Source organism: Stylophora pistillata, chromosome 1 (assembly GCF_964205215.1).
Source record: "Stylophora pistillata chromosome 1, jaStyPist1.2, whole genome shotgun sequence".
Taxonomy (NCBI): Eukaryota; Metazoa; Cnidaria; class Anthozoa; order Scleractinia; family Pocilloporidae; genus Stylophora; species Stylophora pistillata.
In genome coordinates this window covers 47623659-47644200 of record NC_142519.1, presented here as the reverse complement: position 1 = coordinate 47644200, position 20542 = coordinate 47623659, and the positions used below count along the sequence as shown (strand labels likewise).

At 39.3% G+C, this 20542-nt stretch overlaps 1 pseudogene; it reads right to left on the bottom strand.

Moving 5' to 3' along the window:
- Positions 1-450: 450 nt before the first annotated feature.
- LOC148742833 (uncharacterized) lies at positions 451-1007 on the bottom strand (annotated as a pseudogene).
- Positions 1008-20542: the final 19535 nt, after the last annotated feature.

Here is a 20542-nt window from a genome sequence, read left to right as displayed (position 1 = left end):
TTCAGTGATTGTTAAATAATAACTCCACTCAATGTTTATGTTTGCTGGTGAATGATTAATAACTATACCCATACATTACAATAGTCAAGATTTCTATTCAATGTTTTGTGATTATGGTAATTATGAAGTCTAAGTGTCCACATTAAACCTGTGAAACAAACATGGTTTTTAGACATATAACAACATTGTTTTTCACTGCTGTTCAGTCTGAACACTCATTATCACAATGATCAATGTATACTTAGTAGATAGGATTTTTTAACTATTATTTATATTTCCAATCCTTTGATATATACTGTATCTGAGTTTCTTTGGCATAAAATATGAACAGAGTGGTATACATAAAATACTTAGTATAATGTAAGCAGAGAAAATCAATAGTCCTACTTCCAAGCAACATCCACAAAGTATATCATGGCTTAACTGTTCAAAAAGTATTGCGATGAAGCATTAAGTGTTTTTATGTGTTATCGGTGTGACCTGGCTCAAGAAGTGGTGGTAGAAATCTGTACAAATCTGTCCTGCAACATGGGGAAGATTGATTGGCATGACTCCATCAAGTATGTGGTATTTCTTTATTCTACCGATTGCTATTTCGACACGAATTCTGACGGAAGCAATCTTGGCTGTTTCCTCAACCTCTCTTGCAGTCAACTGCTGCCTTGTGCCTTTGAAGGCGGGAAAATTCAGATCGACGCCTCAGGTGGTAAAATGTCCTTTATATGAAATCCTCTATCTGCCATTATAATGTCTCTAGCATGAACCAAATCAAGAATCCCAGAATGCTGAGAGATGACTTTATCAGAGACTCTTCCTCCCCACAGTTTGGAAATAAAGATAACTTGGCCATTGGGAGACACACCTACAAGCACTTTGAAAGTGTTATGGCGCTTATAGTTCGACCACGTTTCTGACTGAGATTTCATTGAAGATAGCACTTCAATAAACACTTCTGTGCAATGAATGATGACTCTAGTGCTTGGAGAGCGAGAAAACTCTAATGGCATGTTCCTCAACACATCGGATTGTGAACGAAAGGGAAAAATCAGTCTTAGTTCCAGACACAGAAAGTTAATCCAAGTAGTAAAATTTTTTGAAGTGTCCAATAGATATGTCAAATCTGTCGGACAGATCTTTGACGAATAGACCAACTTTGAGACGAACTAGTACCATAAAAAATTCCTGTAAGCCAGTAAGGTTTCTTTTTGGTCCAGGTTTGGATTGAGGATTTTCCTGATAGCTACGACTATCAGGAACAGTCTTTCCTGTCCAGCACTGTAATTTACTCACTTTCGGGTCAAGGTATTCATACACAGCCATTAAAGCTTTGTAGTTTGGGAAGCCTGTATATAATTGTATGGCACTGTCGTCGTCTTTAAAGGTCTCCAAACTGAATTTCTTTCTTTCATTTTCATCTAACTATTTTTTTAGGCGTCCCACTTCTTGCTTTAGAGTGTTTATCTGAAGAGATTGTTGTTCAATCCTCTCTTCAAGTATTTTTTATATAATCTTGCTGCTAGTCAAATGTAACCTTGGTACTAAAGGAAAATGAATACGAGTGCTCTTCCCAGTCATCTATGCATGATTCAATGTCCGTTTGAGCTCCTTTCACCATTACTTTGCGATTCTTCTGGACGAATGTCAGACAACTCGCCCCCTGGACAATTAGCCCCAGACGATTAGCCCCCATTCTTAGTTAATGTAAAGGGGAAGTTGCGTTCATATTTTGGTCATTGACTTTTATGAGTTTGTGGCTCCTAAAGAAGGGTTTTGTTTTGTGAATGGTTATCTTTATCAAAATCTACTTAGTTTAATTTACATGGGTTGCACGAGGTGAGAACAAGCCTCCAGAAGTTCATTTGAGTTCCTTTGGCCGTCTTCATGTTGAATCCAGAGGTCGAAGAGTCTTCTCTGCATTGTTCGGATAGGTTGACCGCTGTTGTCTCTTCAGCTTTTGTCTGAAACCAGACGGATCTCCATGTTGATCAATGTAGCTTCCTGGTGAAGTACCTGGATCAGGATGTACAGGGGCAGCTGTGATCAGTTATTGCTGAATAAGCTAATACGAGTATCCACAATTGAAAAATCTCTTTTATACACATCCCAAGGATCAAGAATTTGACTTCGAACGAAACACGCCATTTGATTGTAGGAATCGTTAATTTAGAGAACAATGAGCACTGAATTAGGATGAATGAAATGTCTCACGTCAAATTTACATAAGTTCGCACGTTTCGCGTGGGTAATTGGTAAAAATTCGCGCATTTTGCGTGGCTTTGAAATAAACAACAAGGAATAAAATTTCGCACCTTGCGCATGGGTCTCAAATAAGCAAACAAGAATGAGTAAGCGTTCGCACATTGCGCATGAGTTTTCAATAAAAAAATAAATAATGATTAGTAAAAGTTCTCACAATGCGCGTGGCGAGTTTGAAATAAACAAACCTCCATTGACACTAACAAGTAGTCGCAAATGAGTTAAAGTTTCGAAGTTTTGTTCCTGGTTTCTTTCCTTTCCCATTTAAGTTCTCGAAATAAACAACATGACCAAGAAACACTCGCAAAATATGTAAACAGAAGGAACACAGTTCACTTTTGTAAAGTATACTTTATGATTCGACACTCACGGCGGAGAAACGTTCGTAAGAAGCAAATAACAAGACCATTGTTTATTTTGAAAATACATGAAAGGGAAACGTTCGTAAAGTAAACAGCAAGAGCGTAGTTTATTTCAAGGATGGCGGTTTGGGGGCTAACAGTCCAGAGACAGGGGGCTAGTCGTCCAAAGACTAGGGGCTAATCGTTTGGGGCTAATTATCCAGGGGGCGAGTTGTCCGGATACCTTCTGGAATTTCTGGACTTGCTCCTAGTGTAATGTTTATAGACGACGAATTGCTTGAGCGTGATACCCACACATCGTCAAGACTTTCTAGTTCCATTTGCTCTTCATCTGCATTACTCAAAGAAGTACTTGCCGTCCGGCCTCTGACGAACTAACATGCGTCGTTTCGGCTTTGGATCAGAAGTAGTATTCCATGGGAAGATGAAAGGCTCGGTGCCATTTTTGAGGCGAGATCTTGTGCCGCCGGGAGGCTTGTACATGTCTTCACGTCTAAAGTGTTCTTCGCAAATTACTGTAAGACTATTAACATAAAAACCATCTCTTCCATGCTTTCTTTTTATCAAGTTACACCATCGATCTCGTTGTGGATTCCTTTGCGGGAACTTGAACATGCTAAGTCCGGTTGAAGCGCCATCTTTCTGAGAGTATTGTGCATTTGAGCACCCAAAACAAGCACAATCTCGGCCAAAACTTTTTCTATTTCTTGATTGCGCCATAGCTTTCTTAGACTTATTCCAGTGCAGAGCGAAGTTTTTCAAACCGTTTTTTTTTTCACTTAAAAGATCAATATTATACACGATATACGAATTTTCTCGCTCTTCTTCTCTTTCTACGTAAACATTACGCTGTGTTAGCCTCGTTTCCAGTCCGCCCGCAAGCATTTCTTAGCGGTCCTCCAAATGAACACTAAGAACTCGAAAAGGGAGTATTGTAATGTTTTCTTCGCCTAGCATATGAGAGAATCGCCCACACTGGGTGTATATTATCCCCTCAGCGGATAGCCGGCGACGAGTGTCTCTAGGATACTATCTTATTTGTTAAGATGATAGGATACTATCTAACTTTTTAAATTGTGGGATACAGTACTATCTTATTTTTTAAATTAACTCAGCCCTTAGCTAGTCTCTAAAGCCAAAATAGTCGTTATTGACAAATTCCAAGAATCAGCAAGACTCTTTATTTGCAGGATTGCTGATTTAAGCAAACAAGAGACTCCATCTAATATCTCGGTAAGGAAGGGTATCAATCACCTACAATTTAAGAACCAAGCATCAGTGTATCATGAAGGACAATGGAGCTGTGGCGGTTTAGATCTCCACTAATGAAATCGCTTCTGTCCGAATGTGTTGGCTGAATAAATGACTATCGCTAAAAATGTAATTTAATGGCATACCCTGATCGTTCAAACCCGGTGTAATATTGTAGTGGATGTCACTCTCAGGTTATATTCGTACGGCACCCCAACTAAATTATTTCTGAGATAGCGATTAAGATGGGAAGGGAATTAACTGGACTGAGATAACTAGAGATTATTCAGATACCACTGATCTGAATTGACCTTTTCTTTCCTTGTAGCGGTGCAACTGAGTGTTTCCATCAGGTTTGTCGAGTTCAAGTGATGTTTTCCAGTGGCGTATCCAATGGTTTTATAATCGATTTGAATTTGACTTCCAATCAAGGACACTCTTTACTCGACTGCGCACGCGGCACACACAATGTTCACATTTCCCAAGTTAAACTCTCAATTATGAAAGGTTTTTGACGCCAAACATCAAAAACGCAGCTCACCGGTAACTTTCAAATGATCAGTTTGAAGGTTTTTCTAGATCTTACCATTTTTACTGCTCGATATAAACAGTCCTATATCTCGGGGAATCTCTGGATCTAAAGACTGAAAAGCCAGCCTCCAGACTTCTTATATAACTCACTTTTTAAAATGCCATTCTCAGTATTACAATACTCGCCTAAACGCATAATCAGAAAATGTTAAATGGCTTTTTTCACTGACAACTGTGGTTAGGAAACATTCTATCTTTTCCCTCTTTAGAATGTTTCCTTCGTCTAGCATATGGAACAATCGCCCACACTAGGTGTATATCATCTCCTAAGTAAGTCAATTGACACTATTCTTTGACAAAGTAAATGAATTAAAGAAACCTTACACTCCCTTACTTTTTAAATTTTCTAAGCCGTTACTAGTCCTCAAACCCGAAACAGTCAAGACAGACTAAATCTGAGAGTCAGCTAGATTTGTTCGCTGGACAGTTGATTAAGGGTAGCCTCCGGAAAAAGCGTGCCAGGCGTGCTTCTATAAAAGAAACCATGAAAAACTACCTATCACGGTAAAGCTAGCGCTTATAGCGTATAGATTGCGAAAATAATAAAAGCTTTGATCGGTTTTGTTTCGGTAGGCACGTGGAAGCCGTTAAAGACAAAACTGATGGTGTTTGTTTAACTGAATTACCAGTCTTTGCGTTACCGCAGACAACCAAACAAGTTGGACTGTATCATTCAGCAGACGAAAGGCTAGAAAAGGATGTGAGGCTTTTCCGATATTCCTATTGGTTCGCGAGAGAATCTTCATTGAAGTTGGACAAAAGAAAATAATCAGTCGGTTCCGTTAAAGCCTCACACATTTTTGTGCGTTAGCTAGTATCCAATGAATGGTCTGACCAAGTTTCATCAAAATCCAACAAAACTACATACCCTTGCAATTCGTTTAAGTAAAGTTAACTCGCGTGAAAACAGACATCAAAGTTTTGGCCTTCAAAGAGATTGAGTTAGGTTTTTGTCGAGGGTCAAGGGTAGTAGGTAAAATGTGAAGGGTTCAATAAAAGTTAGTGGTCTATACTATTCATTCATTTACTTAATTGTCTTTATTATTTTACTTGTATCTTGTGGTCAGAAATGTCCGCAAGTTAACTCGGGCGTTTCCTACCTTTATCACTTTCTCGCATTCTTGCGCGTGTTTCAGCGCGTTATAAAGTTCGTGGGGGAAGGAATTTTGACTGCGTTCTCCTTCCTAAGTAATCTCTGTTTCGATTTTCTGGATGTCTTTTGAAACATGCAATGCCAGATATGGAAAACAAACTAGAGAATTTAGGGCTTAAAGTGACATTCAATCCATCTGAGGACAGGGATTGCTTGTATTCCTCGGCTGTACAGGCTCTAGGCATTGAAAGTCAGAGCCTGAAGAACGTGATGTTCGAGTACCTAAAGAACGAAAGTGCAAAAGCGAGACACTGATATGAAATGTTTTCGTTATAGCTCGATTGTCGCTCTTATTTTGAAGCCTTATTTTCTCTGTAAAATACTTCTACCGTCGAAATTTATCGCCAAAAGCATTTCTTGTCCGCTGAAACGGCCGCCAGAAATAACTCATGGTTTGTTTTGCGTGACCTAGGTGCGGATGTCGACAAATTTATAAAGGTCTCCGCGCTCCAGGAAAAATAAGTAATAATCAATAATAAATCGAGATCTCCGGGCAAAAGTCCGGGAAAAACCGTCAACCCTCTGGTGGAGACTTTCTAAATCTTTACACCTTTCACTATTCGGTACCAACTACCCTAAAATGATAATGGTCACCATATTTTTTTATATGCCTATTTTCATCCTATATAATTTAATTTATTTATCTTATTTTTTTGTTTTTGAAATGCGCACTCGGCCGTTTAGTCGGTAAGGGTCTTTCAGCGGTCTAAAGTCCTTTTCAAGAGAAAAGAAAATCCGTTTGTTTTCCTACACCATTTATTCTCCTTGGCGATATGTCACCTTTTGTTCCAGCCCGTACACATGATTGTACTTATTTCATTTTTGTTGCCCCTTTTCGATCAAGGGGTCGATAATAAGAGTCATGAGAGTAGTGTCCTTTAAGTATTTCTTTCAGTATTTAGAATGACTTGGGCGTTATGTTATCACAAGATTTTGTTCTTTTCATTTTTCTCCACCAAGTCTAGGTTTTTCAAACGTCTGAACGATATTCCCGACAGATTTTCACCCTGCCGAACAACCAGCCAAAGCATTTTAGAAAAACTCCCACTATCTATTTAGATTTGAAATGCTTGATTTGTTTTTACCTAAATTTCCTTGCGAAATCAAAAAACGCAATTGTTTGTTCTCATGTTCCGTGTTCCCTGACATTCCAGAACTCATTACTTTAAAGAATCTGGAATTAATTCCAGATTCTTTAATGTAACTTTCTGAGGCAAGGATGGTAATATTCCAAGAGAGAATATTTCATTTAAGGCTGGATTGATTTTTCCGAAGTTAGGGGCAAACAGTCAAATTTGAATAAAGCTATATCGCGGAAGCGAAAAAGGCTGGAGGTTGTTTAAAAGAGGAAGCTAAAAGGGTGGGCAACGCTATTAGAGAATTAACCGTAACGTCGCACCACGTTGGTTGCCATAGAAATAAGAGACCCAAGATCATGTTGGGAACGTAGTGATTCCATCACTAACAGAGTCGGCTTTTTAAAGAAAACCTACCAGTTGTGTAGTGCAAACCCCTTTATTGGATAGAAGTATATCGGATGAGTTTAGCAAACACTGCATGAAATGTCAAATATAAGGAAGTGCAATGAAGCATTATACATTGTGTATACGCCGGGAACGATATACTGATGTATAATGATTTTTTTGAATAAGGATTGTATACTGTTCGGTATATTTCTCTTTCTTATCCATGTGTGTACTGAAAATTATACTTTCCTTACACATAGTGTAAGGTGAATTATACAAGTAATTTAACATACTTGGATAAAAACTCTTAACTGGACATATTTAGTATATGTACACTGTAAACTGAGAAGAGCCAAATGATCCCAAAAGCCAAATTGGTCCCAATTTATCGAGGGCCAATTTGGCCAATTAAGTTTCGTTTTCGACTATTTGAGCCAAAACGGGTGAGATTAGTACCATTTCGACCCTTCAAAAATCTGAATTGGCCCCAATGAATTCTACTTTGCGGGAACTTTTTTTCAATTTGGCCCTTCAAAGAGCCAAGTAGGATTTACCAATTTGGCCCCAGAAAGGTGCAATAATTGTACACACAGTGAACAGGGTTATTGCTTTTTGCTCAGCTTTATGCTGTGAACTTAAAAACGATTAAAAGTTTGTTATAAAAGCGATTTCCCTCGAAAATTTGTCCTTCTTTAGCAAGCCGGTGCGTCTCAGCAGCTCCCTCTTCGTATCTCATTAGCCGAACGAACCTAGCTACAGCTAGACTTTGTGCGTCGGACTCAATAATGAACTACAGTAGCGAGGAGTGTGTTTCTTGCCTCCAGTCGCATGGATTTTCTCAAGAGACTTTACAGAGCATAGGTAAGCTAAAGAGATTTGCTTAGCAACACATTTTATTACAACTTTATCTACACAAACTTGACTCCTCCACTAATCTTTGTTCGTATCTTATCTTGCATAAAAGGACGGTTTCGATGGTGAAGATCTCCTTGGCACTGCTCAAGTTCTAGAATAACTAAGGCACTACTTTCCGTTAATAAAAGAGCGACTAAAATTCAACAAATTGATCTTGATGAACACTGAACCTAGACGGATGGGGCGATTTCTTCGTCGGTAAGACAATTAATTTTCTTGCTTAAGAATTTGACACATGCGTGGGTCCCCTGAGTCCTAGCGGTTTCACAAGTAAAGTCATGTGTTCTCATTTTGTCGCCGAGAGACAATGACGGTTACAATTGGAATTGACTGCATTTGCACAAGATGAACTTGATTTCTTTTAAGACTCTCTGATTTTAGGACTCCTCACTCCGAATTCTTAAACTTTTCCTTGAAGAAATTATTTGATATTTTTATGTTTATGTCTTAGTTTGTCTCCACTTAAACTGAATTCTTTGCTCTTTCTATTTTAGTGTGCAGAATCAAATTCTACGAGCAATTCGTTTTGCTCGTCGATTAACGATTCACAAAACAGCAGCGACGATGAAAATTTAAAACTAACATTGACACCTAATAAAAAGGGAAAATCGCCCAAGGATTTTGGAAGTGTTTTTTCTGCCAGAAAGCCTCAAAATCGCTCAAACTTCGGCGGTTAATTCGGCTCGCTCTCCCTAGTGAAGAAATGCGACAAGGCAGGCAGCTTAGGCCTCCAGATCCCACACAACCACGTATTCGAGACAAAAATGTCTTACCTTCTAGGTCTTATTTTCCCACCGAAACTCAACAGGCCACAGAAGGATTATCCAGCTGTTACGGAGACTCGGTTTTGAATCATTCTATTCAACGGTTTACGAGAAAATGGAACGCAAAGTCGTAGATTTGGAGCTCTTCTAGGGATCTGGACATGAAGGTTACTCAACGAAATTCCAAATATGCGTTTCGGTATCGAGTTTCGGACCCAGCCACCCTACCCGAGGTACAAAAATTTGAAAAATTTGAAAAGTTGTATTCCCTGTCGGGACCCCAGAGGCGCTCCTTTGTACTTCCGGCGGATGTCGAAAGCCAAAGTCGACCAATAAGTATAAAGCGCTAAGAAAACGTGTCTGCAATTTGCCATAACTCAATTTCAGTGAAAAGTTACAGAACATTTTTGAAATAGGAATAAAAAAAATGTGGAGTGATCGTACAAAAATCGTTCTTGAAAAAAAGGTATTTAGAAATAAAAAATTCGGAGAAAATTTTCGTTGTTTATATGTAAAACTAGCTACTGTCAAAATTTCAGAGCAATCGAACAAATTCCCTTTGACTTGTAGCTCTTAAAGGTGATTCGGGCGCCTGCATGTAGAAGTCGTAAAAAACTCGAAACTTCATTTTTTTCAAAGTTTTTGGTATAGTCTGATAGCCAGTCCTATAAGCTTTAATTTGATATTGGAGTTTAGACATTTACAGTTTAAACCGGACGCGCAACATCGCTTGTACGCGAGACACCAACTGAAGGTGCACGGTAACCTTAAAAGGACTTCAATTTTTGTTCTCTTCATACAATTAATATAGAGGGCAAAGCAGATGAGCTAAAGTCGAGCTAAACGGCCCTAAACCAGCAATGAAAACTCAAACATTGCAAAGGAACAATTACTCAAGCGAGGTAAGTTTGTTTTTATTCAAAGCTAGTTCAGATACTTAGGTTGAGAGTGCCGGACTGTTTATTCCCATACAAATCCTTATATTTCGCCCAGTTCGCAACCTAAACATATTTGCATATTTCTTTTTACGCGAGCTTTTACCTCCTAAGGCCTACCAGATCTCTCGAGTCTTTGAACTGGTCATGGTAAGCTGTTGAGGTAGGGCTCCAAAAGACTTTTAAACTGCTAGACGGTTAAAATTGAGTTGTCTTTGGGACGGTTGGCAGTGAAAATTAATCATTTTTGACCGTTGACGGACGATGAACTCTTAGGCCGTTTGCTGACGGTTGAACTCCACTGCGACCAATCTTGCGACTGTGCAGTTCAAAGTGTGCTACCCAAGTGGTTTTATTGTTAGATTATAAATAGAATTTTAATATTACGAGTGTGGTGGTTGGCAAAATCGACTTCGAGCCCCAATGTTTTCAACTCTAACGCCGATATCAGATTTCGGCAACTGAGCAATTTAGTTCGTATTACGCAGTGGCGCACTGCACTTCTCAGAGGGAGGCGGTTACAGACGGAATCCCTCATTTATATATCGCTATAAAAAGTTACGAGGAATAAGATTTAGGCTATCAACGTCATATTCGGTTATGAAATAAAAGAATGAAAATATTTTTATCCAAAGTTAAGTTGGACATCTTATATGGGTGGGAAAAACAACGCTGGTTGACTGTGATAAAATCTCAAACTTGCACTTCTTAACCCTACATTTTTCTCACTTTAGCAAAGTTGAAGTAGGAAAACTCTTGGTCGAATATGAGCCTTTTTGTTCCAGTAAAATGTACACCAAGAACTCTGTAATAACTTTTCGGTTTTTAAGCTTTTATTCCTCCCTTCAGTTGAATCAAATTGCTTCTTAAATGGCCATAAGTTTTTGCTATTTTTCTTCAAGTCAATAGTCCTTTTTACAGCTGTTGGCTTGGTGGCCAAGCCTTTGAACAGGAGTGAGGCTAAGGGTGACCCTGTTGTGATAGAGACCTGTATCTAGTTAGCATGATAACAAAGAAACTTTCTTTTGAAAAGCAGCAACATCTCTATCATAACAAGGTCACCCTTAGCCTCACTCCTGTTCGAAGGCTTGGCCACCAGGCCCACAACTGTACAAAGGACTATTGAGACACAGTTCTTATCAAAATGGTGACATTTAAAAAGATGGGGCATCGTACTCGTTTAACAGAAAATTACGATTTACATCATTAGCGAGCCCTCTGCAAAATAATAGTCTCCATTTTATTTAATTTGACGCGCTACTCTTGGGTGAAAAATTATGCGCAAAAAAGATCTAAAATGTACATGTAATACAAGGGAATCACCTTGAGGATTCAATCAAGGATTAGTCTTTGTTTCACGAGCTTTAAACGAGTTTAGCGTTTTACTTGTTTGATAAAACGCAAGAGCCTTGAAAATCTCCGTCATCTCACGTGTTTTGCATCACTGAGAATATTCGCTAAAGTAAACTGCAACCATCAAGCAATTTTTTGCGTCATCCTCACTATTGTTCAAGTGCGCTTGAATTACATTAGATTCCTCCGCTGATTTATTTGTAGAAACATCTTCTTTCCTGTCTCCTTTTTTCTTTATATAAACGTCTCTTATTTTCCTTTTGTGTTCTGGTAAGAGGTGATCTGAATTTGTCGGTCTGAATTGTTAGTAGTTCTCAATTTCGCCACTGTGATTGGTTTCCTCACCGTTCAACGAAAGATAGTTGCAATTACAAAAAAAGGCAGTAAACCGAATTTTAGAGGTGTTTACGGGAAAGATAAGGTGACAACCCTGTTGTAGTACGTTACTTTGTAATTATTCATTCGTATAAATGATCTGAGTTGGCAATTGTTTTGTTTAAGTCTTGTGCCTGTTTGAAATAATTTATGGAGAATGTAATGTAAAATTAATTTCAAGTTATTTTATTCATATATGATCACTGTATTTAAGCTTATATATTATGTTCTTTTCAAGAAAAACAAAGGAACAGTGCTACTTACAGAAAGAACACAACAAATTCAAGGTCCTTAAAAGTTCCCTCTGCTATTTCTTCCAATTGATTGCCGAAGAGATTCCTATAACCATCAAATCATGAAAAAAAAAGCGTTAGCCCCGAGCTGTTTGGTAATACCGGACGGAATTTTATTTTTATTCACCGTTCCACTTTCAACGCCACTTTGCCATATTAACAAAGTGAAGCTCGAAAATATGCGATGGTAATTCCTTGCAGACCAGGGGATATTACGGACGGAAAACGGAGCAACAAAATGGCGGAGCTGAACGATCCAAAGTTTGATTTTCTTTTTTCAATTTTTTAGGCTTCCCCTTTTTAATCCTTTGACTCCCTTTGGTGATCAGGACAGAATTTCTCCTTAGAATATCAATACAGTAACAAGCAGACAAGTGCTGAGAATAAAGAAAATATTAATTAGGGCTGATGGAATAACAAATCCTCCAAACTGACATCGTAAGAATTATAGAGAAGACAGTCAGGAGAATAACTAATGAGATGTTGGGAGTGAAAGCGTTACGAAAGCGACTTTTTAACTGCATTAGCATTATTAATTGGTCATGAATAACACTTTACTGATGTCACTTGTGTTGTTTTCGTCTTTTGTGCACGCTGTACGCGATCAATGCGACGTTCGTATTAGGTCTTGAGAAGGGTCACGAAAACTAAGAGCAATTAAGATAATTCAAAATGAAACAAATCCTTTTTTAATAACAATAACAATCCTTTATTTGCCATAATCACTAAAAAATTTACAAAACTCATGTTAAAAGGCTTAAAATGTCTGATAAAAATCTAAGAAAATCTATTGGATACACGCTTCGGTTAGTAGCGATGATGACAACAACAATAATAATCATAATAATTCGGTTCTCTAGGATCAGACTTGTATCAGACCCAAACTAACTTTGATAACAAAAACGACCTACATATAAAAATCGCGAAAGCAACTACTAGTTCGTTTTGAAAAAAATTCAGAAAACGTGCATCGAAATTATCCTTATAAAAGTAAATTACATTAAAAAAGTATATGAGAAGGGAAATGACAGTTACTCTAAAAAAGTGTAAAAACAAATTTTAAAAATGTCTAGCCTATATTCGCCATAGCATTGTCAATTAAAATTGTTTAATAGCTTAACATGCTATAATCCGATCAATAAGGAGTACACTTTAGTGTTACTTTTCACATTGGCATTCAGCACGTTTAAACTTAATTTCACTTCACAGTCCTAACGTTGATGCAGTTGTCATTTAATTCTCAATGGCAAATGTCTTTAAAGCGTTTATTCACATTCTCTACTTCCTGTGAAAAATATTACATTGCTCGTGCATCTCTTCTATGCAACAGTTGTTTGCCCTAAAGTCAATACTGCTATTGCTTTTCACTTTCATATGACACATTCGGTCCCGCCCACGCAATCCCAGAGAAAAAAGTGAAAGTTGACGTGTGTAGGGCCCGAATGGTTGACCTGGGGCCCGTTTCTCGAAGGTCTGGGTAACTTAACGCGCCCGTAAAGCTGTACTTGTTTCATTCAAGATGGGGGTTTCAGTCGTTTTAAGAGTTATACAATAAAAGTAGCAGCTAATAAAACGAAACGGACTGGTCAGGGTGTCAGAGCCTGTTTCTCTATTCTTTAACTTTTGATTTTAAAATATGGCTTCGAACCCGTTACCTACCGGGTCTTTCGAGAAATGGGCCTCAGAGCCGTTCAGACCCTAGTGCACTTGTACGGTTTTATGGCAAAAACAAGCAAACAAAAAAAAACAAAAAAATTCTTCACTGTTGTTGCAAAAAAAAGAGTGACAGCAGTGAAAAAATGAGAAAATAAGACAAGCTTTTCGATGAATTGCGACTTTCTTGTTCTGACTCCGAAAAACGAAAGGTTTTTTATTACAGAATCTTAATTTTTTTTTCGTGCGAGTTTTCCCGCGCGCGTTAGTCTATCGCATCCTTTTTAAGTTAAAATAAAGTTATCGAAATTTTCCAAACTTAGTCGGTGGTCATGTGATAAATTGCTTATTGACCGAATTAGGTCGGGCTGGACGGGAAAATACTTGGCCCTCGTTCACGACGCGCCGAGCTATCCGCGCTCGGTCCGTACGTCATGACCTCGAGCCGAATATTCTCCCGTCAGGCCCTTCCACTGGGTCAATAGGCAAATATTATTTTCTCTGCTTAGTTTTGAAAACCAGCAATGATTAGTATTTTATTTCTCGCGTGAGGCTACTCTAGGATATTATGCATTTTCACTGCGACGCTAAAAGACCTGGCGCTTCTCTATTTGATAACTAAGTAATTAAAACTGTCAGCATCCTGAATATGAGGATTATTTTGGTATTATCAGATTATGAAAGAACTTCCTCCGAACAAAATTCTCGAGCCTCTTTTGAGAGTCAGCTGAATAAATGAGCTCGTTAGGGAGTGTCCAGAGTTTGTAATGGTATAAGTATAAACAATGGTTGGGTGGATCGGCTCAGGACAAAATTACTCACCCTGACGACCATAAATGACTGATAGAGCCTTCCACACTGTTCATTCAGTCATGAACGGAGCCGAATGAAAAATCCAATAAGATATTGAGGATGTAACTTTCAACACCACTAACTAAAGTTGGTTTATATACCACATCAGAGAATAACGCTTTTCGTGTGCGAAAATTGGCTAGCGGTGTGGAAGTGAATAGCAAGTATTATTCAAACAACAAACATATGAAATACATATATATGAACTGCGGTTATGAAACGTATATGTGCACGATCCTTCGCAGTAAAGCACTATTTAAGCAATAGTGAAAATCAGACCTGAAAAAAATTCAGGCCTGTACGGGATTCGAACCACTGACCACTGCGATACTAGTGCAGCGCTCTACCAATTGAGCTAACAAGCCAACTGGGAGCAGGCCATCAAATTAACTCGACATAAACCCGTAGATGATAAATCAAACAACAAACATATGAAATACATATATATGAACTGCGGTTATGAAACGTATATGTGCACGATCCTTCGCAGTAAAGCACTATTTAAGCAATAGTGAAAATCAGACCTGAAAAAAATTCAGGCCTGTACGGGATTGCTCCCAGTACGGGATTGCGGCCTGCTCCCAGTTGGCTTGTTAGCTCAATTGGTAGAGCGCTGCACTAGTATCGCAGAGGTCAGTGGTTCGAATTCCGTACAGGCCTGAATTTTTTTCAGGTCTGATTTTCACTATTGCTTAAATAGTGCTTTACTGCGAAGGGTCGTGTACATATACGTTTCATAACCGCAGTTCATATATATGTATTTCATATGTTTGTTGTTTGATTTATCATCTACGGGTTTGTGTCGAGTTAATTTGATGGCCTGCTCCCAGTTGGCTTGTTAGCTCAATTGGTAGAGCGCTGCACTAGTATCGCAGAGGTCAGTGGTTTGAATCCCGTACAGGCCTGAATTTTTTTCAGGTCTGATTTTCACTATTGCTTAAATAGTGCTTTACTGCGAAGGATCGTGCACATATAAGTATTATTCACCTCCACTTTTGTGAATAATTGTCAATCATCAAGCTTATGATCATTCTTTTTTCCTCGCAAACCTTTTCGGGTTCCACAAGGTTTCACAAGTAAATTACAAGTGACGGAGCCGAGAGAAGAACGCTGATGACAAAAATGAGTAGGCTCCTTTAATAGCAATTCGACCCCTCTTTTGCCAGCTTCGCGGCCCACTCTGCAAATATTCGAGTAATCTGCAAATAATCTGGTTCATCATTCTCACCAAGTCCTTCTCCTGAAAAACTGGTTTAAAACATAATAAACTAGCACTTAAAACAATGAGCGGAGTTATTGTCAATCGTGAGTCTTGTAATCAATTAAATCTGTCATCAAAAGACAACGCCAATTTGCTAAACGAAACACGCAGAAACGTCAAGGGACACCATCATCAAAAGCCAACTTTTTTTGTAAAATTATATAAGTTACGATCCCCTTATTGAGTTCACCATGAAGAAAAGTAGTTTAATGACTGTTTATGATTAGTAAGACTAGAATTGATCTATTATTTCAGTTAGCATATTCTACTTTAGATGGTCAGATTATGCAGTAAATGGTCTGAACCCGGGGGTAACATGTGAAGGTGTAGTCTGATCGTCCGGGTGAGTGTAGTCCTGAGAAGGACTGTTGTCGGTGGTAGTGACTGACGTTTCGACAACCTGTGCGGAAGTCATCATCAGAGTCAAGTGAATGATTGTTGTCAGTAGAATATTCTTATTCCAGTTCGTGTGAAATGATCGGTTGGTTTTGCCGTGATGTTATTGGCTGTAAGACTCAAGTGACGTAAGTCGGTCGTGATTGGTCTGTTTCGATCTGTCGGTAAAGTTAGGTCGTTCTTTTTCGGTCGTTTGTGATGTTTATGTCGTGAATGAGTCGTTCGTATGGAGCGGGTAGTTGTTGACATCTGTTTAGGGGAGTCTGTTCTAAGTTAGTAAACCAGCTTTCCAGAGTCAGTCGTTGAAAATAGTCAGTGCTGTAGGTTAGGCATTGCGCAGAGTCCCAGTCAATGTTGTGGTTGGTAAGTCGATGGTGTTCAGCAATGTGATTGCTGACATAACCTTTCCTCGTCGCCCGTCTGTGTTCAGTCAGTCTTGTTGTGAGGTTTCTGCCAGTCTCACCGATGTAGGAGGCTTGGCAGTCGGAACAATTGATCTTATAAATCGGTCCCTGTCTGTTCCTCCGTTCGTCTTTGTCTTTAACGTTGGTTAGTAACTGACGTAGTGTGGTGATGTGTTTGTGGGCGACGCGGATATTGAAGGGTAGTAAGATGCGCGAGATGTTTTCAGACATGCCTTTTATGTACGGTATGGTTGCTGTAGTCGAAGGGGTGGCGGTGTCGTTTGTTTCGGTAGTGGTAGTGGGTCGGTGAGTGTTTCGTCGGATGAAGTCGTTGTTGTAGTTGTTCTTCGTAAAAACACGGTGAAAGTATTTGTTCTCGTCGGATAAGCTGTCTGTCGAGTCGCATACTAGTTGCGCGCGTCGTGTTAGAGTTCTAATAGTTGTGGCTTTGTGTGATGTAGGGTTGTAGGATGACTCGTCTAGTAATCTGTCGGTGTGTATCGGTTTCCTGTAAACTGTCGTCCGTAATGAGTTGTCGTTGTGGCTTACCAGGCAGTCTAGAAAAAGAAGTTTGCCATTTTCTTCGACTTCTCTGGTAAACTGTATGTCAGTGTTTTGTTCATTAAGGTGGCGGTGGAATGTGTCAATTTCGTCGTGTCGAACGGCGGTGAAGGTGTCGTCAACGTAACGTAACCAAAGCGGTATCGTTTGTCGGCAAGTCGAAAGGGCGCGTTCCTCGATGTTCTGCATCACAATTTCTGCTATAACAACAGAAACTGGAGACCCCATGGCAGTGCCGTGTAACAACAAAAAACTGACAAAACTGACTATCACGACAAAATGGACGCACTAGTTAACGACAAACGAACCTACGAAGAACTCAAACGTGACCCAACTCCTGCACTTTAACGTAAACTCAACAGTAAACTACTGACACTCAAGAAAACGAACGCCTTTGACACCCAACGGTACTATCGACTGAGGTGCTCGGTACCACAGCCACCGAAACTCTACGGTTTGCCGAAACTACACAAACCTGGTACCCCGATGAGACCTATTGTTTCTTTCTGTGGCTCTCCCACATACCAGCTATCCAAGTACCTGACGACAATACTACAACCGCTAACCGACAATTCCAGACATAAACTACAATCCACTGAACACTTCATTAACGCTATCAAGACTGTTCAGATACCTGACGACTACAAACTAGTGTCATTTGATGTGAAATCACTGTTCACAAGTATTCCACTTCAATTGGCATTACAATGCACTGAGACTGCAATCCGACAATCTACCGACCCACTACCGCTACCGACAGACGACATTATGGACTTGCTAAACATTTGCCTAACGTTTACTTAATTTCAGTACAACGGTAAACACTACAAACAGTTACAATCACGACCGACTTACGTCACTTGAGTCTTACAGCCAATAACATCACGGCAAAACCAACCGATCATTTCACACGAACTGGAATAAGAACATTCTACTGACAACAATCATTCACTTGACTCTCATGATGACTTCCGCACAGGTTGTCGAAACGTCAGTCACTACCACCGACAACATTCCTTCTCAGGGCTACACTCACCCGGACGATCAGACTACACCTTCACATAGTCAGATTAATAAGATACTGATCCCTCACAGGTAACGATAAACTTCGCTTCCCAAACGCCTTCCTTTGCCTATGTTTCCTGTGCGATTGTAATGAGCCAGGTTTCAGGCAAGATTCTGCTTCTAAGTTATGCTGATATTCTGAAATGCTCCAAAAATGGCTTAAAAGGCTATCTTCGATTGGACTTCTTGTGCGCTGTCAAAAAATTTACGAAGCATGCTCGTTGTATTTAAAAAGCTCTGTTATTTCGTGATAGCCCCCTGACATACTTTTGTGCGCTCCAAAGTTTTCTTGAGCTTTTCGGCCTGTAGCGACGAAATTTCAGATGATTAAGGATTAGTTGTTGCGTCTCAAGCAACGTCCCAAATGTTGACAACAAGGAAAACGGAACTAGCTATCTGACTGAAATAAATTGAACTTTTTTGCTGGTTTAAAGGCTTTAAGACTTTCTGCATGTGCGTCAAACTAAGTACATTGCCGGAAAGCGGTCATGGTATATTCACGGCCACATTGCATATTCGCCCCCTACCACCTTTGCGAGCTCACCCCCTTAACGTGAAACGATTGTCCCCCCTAACAAAAGACAAGTTTTCCCCCAAATTTTTCGACTCATTTCCCTGCACAGAATGAATTCTTTTCATGTCGAATCTATGATATTTTTGCGACGAACATGAAATTTTCACATGCAAATTAGTAGTCGTGTTAAAAGCGCACGACTAATGCATGAGTAATGCAAAGCTGCTACTTTACCCAAGTCTTAATCTAAAGAGTTTGAAGCAGTTTTGCGCTTTGTTGAGCAGCAATTTCTAGTTAAGAACAAGTTATCTCGCCCTACTTTCGAACTTCGCGCTAGCCCAAAAACTTCAACAGCTTTACAAACGAGTTTTTTACTATTTGGGAGCGAACTGGTAAAGGTGGGGGCGACCTCGTTATATGTTAGGTTGATAGACAGAACGTGTATTGGGGCGATTTCACCAGTAACCCAGGATAGCATATTGTTTAAATTGTTCCACAGACGCTTTCCTTTCAAATTTTAATTTTGTTTTCGTACAAATCGCGCGAATCGCCTCGTGATTCTTGCGATATGAGTTTTCGCGAGCAATTTCATGGGATGACCTTCTTCAAGTAATTAATTTTCTTATAGAAAAATTCAGCTACAAATTTGATAAGCGTGGGCTCTCTTCTCCCTTGACAATAAATTCCATTTTAATAAACTCAGACTTAGACTCGCCGTGCTTTTGAGCAGTTTTATTATCGCAATAAAGTTAAGCTTACTATAGAGCAGTACTTAGTTGTTTATCTGTGGTATGTAGATGATTATATGTAAATAAGTGCTTTTCTTGAAACGTTCTGCTTTTTAAGAAGCAGTGAGTGCTTGTTTCCAATTGTTTAATTTCCTATCCTTCTCCTGATACCTGAGCACGAACTACTCCAAATTGCTGCAATGGTCCGTATCAACTATGCCACGAATAACAATATCATTTTCACTTTCGCTTCACAGTGGGATTCTTGGTGGAGAAACCTATAAAATGTCTCACTTAAGAAGTTAACTGAAGACGACAGCTGAAGGCAGCAATAACGACCATACCGGGGTGACGAAGTTCGTTCGTATGTCATTCATATTTTGTGACCAAGCTCCAAGTGCTAAAAAACTTATGCAAGGGCTTGAGTCAACTTTAGTGAACATTCACGTCTCCAACAAGTCGATTGGGCATTGCAAACACGCAGTTCTCCAGACTTCTTCACCACTGGTTGGCAAAGTGTGAGTCAATCTGCCAGATGGCTTATCCACAGGACGCATGAGAAATGATAACATCGAAAAACATTTTGTAATAACTTTATCTGCTTACCTGCACTGAAGCTAAGGAAAATTTTTAAATATTCTTTCACGACTTTTAATTCCCACTGTCTTATCGCCGGGTCCTTCGATTTACGAGTAGTATGGTGCGGGTGACAAAAGGTTTGTGAAACAAGACAGTCGTTCGCGCCTTTTTCCTCGGTGTAAAAGAAAGTGATGATCACTTTGAACCAATTCTCTCCAAAGGAATGTTTGAGCAGGCCGACTTCATAATCGGTGATTCCCCACTTCAAAGGTGAAATGACTTTAAAACAACACTTCTCTTGCCATAGTTTTAGAAACAGATTCCGATTATACGCGATCTCTCCTCTTCACTTCTTAAATACAACGAGGCATAATGAAGTGAAACGTCCTGGACTGCGAGACTTGTGACGGCGGAACGCTGGTTTCTAACTTTAGGTTTCTTCGTTGTCATACATTAGTACAAAGTACGTTTGGAAAAATTTTGAACTATTTCACCAAGAGGTATCACTAAGCGAAATTACGTCAGAGAGAGTAAACCACTAAGGGAAGTGCAACGATCAAGTTCTCGGTCCCATTGATTTGATACCAAAAAAAGAACTCGTGACAAAATATACGAGCAGATAACAACTTACTGCTGATTCAGTTGTTTTAATGTTAAACAAAGCTGCAGTAGAGACACGTTGTGTCCGTTTGAATGGTTTCTAAAAAGCATTAGGTGAAAACGCTGATCCAAGGATGTTAACGCTTCAACAGAGTCTTGTTGGATTGACATAGGATTTGTATTCTTCCAGGGAATAAACAGACTAATTAAGTCCA